This window comes from Protopterus annectens, chromosome 1.part2, assembly GCF_019279795.1.
Source record: "Protopterus annectens isolate FY-2018-M chromosome 1.part2, PAN1.0, whole genome shotgun sequence".
Taxonomy (NCBI): domain Eukaryota; kingdom Metazoa; phylum Chordata; order Ceratodontiformes; family Protopteridae; genus Protopterus; species Protopterus annectens.
In genome coordinates this window covers 1,164,457,329-1,164,463,328 of record NC_056727.1, presented here as the reverse complement: position 1 = coordinate 1,164,463,328, position 6,000 = coordinate 1,164,457,329, and positions in this window count along the sequence as shown.

Below are 6,000 nucleotides of genomic sequence, written 5' to 3'. Positions count from 1 at the left end.
TAAATGTGTCCCTGATGTTGTTATGCCATGTCCCTGATTCAGTCTTCATTTTTCCCCAATTGTATGAGAGGTCTGATAGGGACAGAAAGCGCATATTCCACTGAATACCTTAGAAAGATGATAGAATTATAGGTATGCAGTAGCATGACTCGGCTGATGGATGTGCGTCCCAAAACCCAATTACTTGTCTGTATTGAAGAGTCTCAGTTCCCATGTGTCAGCCAGATGGGTGCAGATTGTAAGAGGAACACACAAATAATATGAATAAAACACTGGACAGGCCGCTGATTCCGTACAGTGGAATGGCATGCCGTCACCTAAAGGGCAGCCGTTCCCGATACTGTAGGCATGCAATCCAATGTAATAGGCATCACAAGGTAATATTGTGGTCCTTGCCCCCACCCAGGGGTGTGAGTGTCAGAATCAAGCACCAATGTCAGTGCATTTGCAAGTGTGGGAGCAAGCGGGTGTAAGCCTGTTTGGCCTCCAGTATGTGAGTATTACACTGGTAAAGCAATGTAGAGGCTAACTGAGTGTATGAAGCTGTAACCAGAGGTTAGTATTGCATAACACCGTGCAAACTCAAGCACACCCACTCACAACTGCTTTAATGTGCCTTAACAAAATAAACGGCCTCTGCAAGGCTCGGAACCAGGACCCTGCACACACAGCTAATTTAATTTACCAATATGCCATGGCAGATATACAGACATCGGACCTTACCACAAACATATCATACAGAGCAGTCATTCAACAGTATAGGAATGTGTTCCATCATGTAGATGTATGTGTGAGTGTTTATGTCCAGCATATAGGTACATACATATATAGTGATATATCAGGAACATACCATGTGACAACAAAGCATTACAAATGAATGAAAAGAGAAATACGAGCAACGCCTCTATTATGTAGTGGTGTTGTCCTATGTAATATCAAGACTCCCTCAGACAGACGTGTCATTCATACACGCAAACAGTCGTACATTGGCCGTATACATCACTCTGTGCATGTAATGTACATTAACACAACAGTACCTGTCCAATCATTATGTGAGAACAGTACTCTTGCAAGGTGCTGTGTGCAACATCTATCATGAGAAAGGTAAATAGGGTAACCATAGAGGGACCGGTAGTGTTGTGTGTACAATGGGGTCACATCCACATCACTTGTACCTGGAACATTTAGAAGTAATGTGCATACCAGGATCATGCACCTGAGGAACAGGGGTGAGGATAACAGGAGTATGTTGTTATGCATATTACAAGGGTTACATGTGTCCAGTGGGTACGTGTGTGAAATGGACGGCTATGTATGGGGCAAATGTTGCCCTAGGAACCGATTGGCCTTATGTTTCCGTAGGATGAGAGTGGGATGTAGGGAAAGAGAGTAGGTATGCCCGTGGAGGATAGGTAGGGTAGGATCACACACAAGACAGCATACAGAGTCGATATATGACACATGTGGGGGGATACACCTCGGAAGGGGAGGGGTGTTCGGCATTCACAAGCCTATGGGAACAGTGGGACAGAGGTCCCCAGCCATGGGCAGCCACCACTGCACCAAAACAGCTGCAAAGGAGGCAGTGCTAGGGGCTGTCCTGGAGGGGTGACCTCACCCTGTAAATGTGACACTCCACCCTTGAGCTTGCGTATCTGGCCTCAGAACCCCTTATTGAGCCCCCAGTGCACCACATCCAGGACCGCACAACAGCGGACATGCTCCTGTCTGGCCCTGATCCCAGGGGGTACAGGCCCCATCCTCAGTGGTGGTACCACCAGAAGCTGGTGCAGAGCCAACAGAGGTTGAGGTCCAGGGCTGGGCCCCAGATGTTCTGGTGCCTGATGCCATGGTCAGCTGAAGTAGGACAGGAGGTTTGGTTGGGACCTCCAAACCCATACAGCCTATGGTGTTGCAGTTTAAACACAGATATGGTTTAGTAATAGACAACAGCATTCAGGATTACTTACAACAGTATGCATAGATATCAACCCAACACAACAGATGATATACAGTTGCAGAGGGAGCACAACACATACATATATACTGCATGACATCTTTACAAAGTGTAGAAGACATGGGACTGCAGCTATGAACAGTGGCCCATTATTGGCTTGCCACTGAGTACCCCAGACAGTGTCTGTCATGTCACTGTTTCATGTCACATATGTCCAGTCAGGGATGCGATGGCAGTAACACATCCCTATCACCATGTACTGGCAGCAATCCTCACACTATGCTCCTGCTGTGCACAGATGTGTGTTCAGTGTGTAACACAGGAAACAAGTGGTTCCACACACTGACCAGTCCACAGACGACCCTACAGATGAGGGTCCATCATGAACAGATCACTGTCATATCTGTTATAAAACATGCAGAATAGCCATTACCACACACAAGTTAAACAGGCAGTAGTCTAAATTAAGCATAGCTACACTTACATGCTGTAGTCATGTCTGGCACATCACCCTCCTGTCTTTAGGCTATTTCCCACTGTGTATGATGTTTGGTGAACATCCAGATATCATCTGTGATGCCATTTCCAAATACCGCATTCAGATACCACTCACAGCGACTGTCATGGCCAAACATCAACATGATGTTCCTAGATGTTGTACTGTGTTTATCATGCGAATGGCTACTGGAACATCATCACAGCTGTTCCACATGCAATCAGCTAGAGGAAGACTGCAATAGGTGCAGAGGCCATCACCTGATCATGTCCATCACTTACAATACACATGCTGCTGCTGAGCAGGTGCATACCTCCACATCCACCAGAGAGTGTGTGGGAGGGACAGACAAAGTACATCAGAGAAGGGCTTGGAGACTAAAACCTAAGCATCATCTGTTACACACTTACCAGTACAGGGGTCAAACCCCTGACTGGCTAGTCATTACTATTACAAGTGCATGCAGTTACTACATGTACCACAAAGCCGACATGTTGCTGCTGTAAGAACATATATGTGTGTTGGTGAGAGACATGTGTAACAGAGATATAGTAGACATACATTAGGTGTAGCACACATGGCTGTCCACATGAATGGATGCCATTGTCACCACAACCACACTCTCTAATGGACTCGCATTGACACTCTTTGACAGGGCCACAAATACACTCCCTAACTACGTAGTTTGTCACACTGCAGTAATGCACAGGTACTACATGCACCACAGGGGATATCTGGAGGTTCTATGGGCTAAGGCATGTGAACGTGTTTGACATCTGTTGGTATGCCAATGGGGGTTATACTGGGAGTGACTGTGGTTGGGAGCATCATAACCCACACGCCAACACAAGGTGCCAGTACTGACATGTATGCATTGCTTCATGTGTGTGTAGTGGTTGGCTGTGCAAGATGGCTGTACAAGGCTGGGTGAGGGGTAATCCTTGGCATTGTGCCAGCTGACAATGGTGTGCAGTGTGGTACAGGGGTGTAGTGTCTGCAATGTCCCACACAGATGGGTACTGCATGAACTGCCCTGACATCCTGGTTACCATTGTGTATGGCCATAGCTTTGCAATGCATGCTATGTCTGTGTTTGATAGTCCTTGACATAGACATTGCCTGGGATGTGCATGTCCCACAATACTGTACAGTGACATGTACAGTTGTACCTGGTATGGCAGGCACATGTTGTGTACATAGACTGTTATCTCCGATATGCCATTACTGGCCTGGTGTGGCAAAACCTGCTTATAGTCAGCAGGTCAACCCTGCACCTGCATTGATAGCATGATACAGGTATTCCCTGATTTCAGTGGTATCGGTCCATACAGGGCACATGTGTATGGCATTGTATGGCCTCTGTGGATCACATTTGATGGCATCACATATGTTGCAGGCATCCAGTGGGGAACATAGTGAAGGTACATTATCCACAATTATGTGCCTATTGTACCACTGTACAGGGTGCCATGTCCTCTGCAGCCCACTGCAATCACACCATGCCTACTATCTGTCATCAATGTGCATGGTACTAGCAACATAGCAGGATATCCTAAGCAAGTGTGTTTGTATATGACACATGGGTTCAGGACATATACCGGGTACTAGTAGGGTTGCATAGTTTGTTCACTGGGCCTTTTGCCAGATGTAGGGGTATGGCTTGCCAACACAGTCCCGTGGCTGACTGACATCTGTACGCTTCATGAGGTGGGCATTGTGTCATAAGACGGACACCATATATGAAAACTGCAAGATCTGCTCCCCAACTTTTCCAGTGGTTAAACACTCACAGCCACCCCCACACAGGCTCTGACAGTCAAACACAAACACCTGCCATGTCCTGGATTCAAACCCCTACCTACCTAGTGCATCACACTGCAGCAATACTCATTTACGGCACATGCTATAGAGAATACCGGGTTACAGCAGTCCTATAGGGTTTATTTCTAGGTGTGCAACATCAGCAGGATTGCCAAAGGTGAGTATATGACTTGTGTGAGGTATGAGTACTCTAAAAGCATTGGTCTGTCCTCAGGCAGACGGACACACACACACACACACACACACACACACACACACACACACACACACACACACACAGTTGCCAAGTCTGGGATTACAACACTGGTGTAACTACTTTATCACACTACAGCAGTACACAGTTACAGAATGCACAACATAGACTACTGGTCTACGATGTTCGCAGAGGTGTATTTCTAGGTGAGTGGCATCAGCAGCATTGCCAAAGGTGAGTATATGATTTGTACGGACTGTGGGTTGCCTATAAACCATTTCTCTTTACACAGTCTGAGACAGACAGACACACACACATTCACATACACAATTGGCAAGTCTGGGGTTAGAACTACTACCTAATTAGTATAACACTACAGCAGTATGCAGTTATGGGACACGCCATGGAGATTACTGAGCTACAGCTCTTCCAAAGGTTTATTTCACAATGGATGACCACAGCAGGCTTGTCATAATACTGCTATGGGGAGGGCAGTGTGTGCATGGGCCATAACCCAGTCATGTAGGGTTTGACATGCCACATGCGGATGCACACAGGGCCATATGTCACAGGTACATGTATACAGCTACTAGATGACTACTTCCGTGTACGGTCATGTTGCACAGCTGGCATGTGCACCACATAGTCTGACATGCTGACAGATACAGGTGGCTAATATCTGCAGTGAATGACATCTGTACCTCATGTGTTTGGGGCCCTTTGGCTGTGTGCTAGATGGGACAGGCCCGGATGGCTCCTTGTCACGGTCACCGTCTTCCACACATCTATGTCTATCTACCTTTGACGTATTATAGTGTATTGTCCTTACATATATGCTTGTATTCCTATCCACTGTGTGTGCAAGGCAGGTGTGGCGCATACTGACATGTGTCTGCACTAAGAACTGCGACCGCCAGATATGTCAGGACCACTGGTGTTTGCAGACATGGCCTTCATGTGTTTACGTGTGTGAGCATGCCCAGTATGACCATTCAGTATGTTATCGACTGACATTGCCTTCATTCCTTCAAGTATGTGAGCATGCCCAGTATGGCCATCTGTATCACATGTGTTACATGTCCAGGTAGTCTGTACTGTGGTGCTGACCTTTGTGTTGTACACTGACAGGTAGCATGCTGTGTCTGCAGGGTATCCATCGGTTATGTGGCATTGACTGTTGCTACATTTCTGCATAGCGGGGGGGGCACCTGACTGTATCTACATTGCTACACAGGAGCGGGGGGGCACACCTGACTGTTGCTATAAGTGTACGTTGGATGGGGGGCATACCTGACACTTGTACACATTTGTTAGTACTGTACTGGTATGTCAGGCACTCCATTTCAGTGTATAGTCTTACCTATTGTGCTGGCTAGAGGCATCAGTGTACAACAGATCTTAGCTTTAATTACCAGCATATTAGTTTCTGACTTCCTAGCCTTCACAACCTACATCCAACTGCCTGGCCTGCTGCAGTCTGTCTGTGTAGGTCTGTGGGAGGGGTTACCCATAGGGCACATTCAGAGGCCATAG